Source organism: Colobus angolensis, unplaced genomic scaffold, assembly GCF_000951035.1.
Source record: "Colobus angolensis palliatus isolate OR3802 unplaced genomic scaffold, Cang.pa_1.0 Scaffold250, whole genome shotgun sequence".
NCBI classification, from domain to species: Eukaryota; Metazoa; Chordata; class Mammalia; order Primates; family Cercopithecidae; genus Colobus; species Colobus angolensis.
In genome coordinates this window covers 2192612-2192889 of record NW_012115711.1, presented here as the reverse complement: position 1 = coordinate 2192889, position 278 = coordinate 2192612, and positions in this window count along the sequence as shown.

The window sequence follows — 278 nt, the reverse complement described above, 5'->3', positions numbered from 1 at the left end:
GCCCTTTCCAAGAAAGTGTCCTCGTCGCCTTCCACCTTTAGGAAATGCTATCCTTGCTCTTCTCCTACTCTGCCTTGGCCTCACTGAGGTACTCCACTGCCAGTGAAGAAGTCCTCCGCAACTCCCAAACAAGCCTCACTTACTGGCCACAACTAAGGAGCTATCTAGCTCCAGATGAAACTTTCTTTCTTAATTCCTATTGTCTGACGAATAAAGACCCTTACTGCCTACAAGAGGAGAGGAGGAGGTCATGGCGAGGCTTATCCAATTTTTCTCAA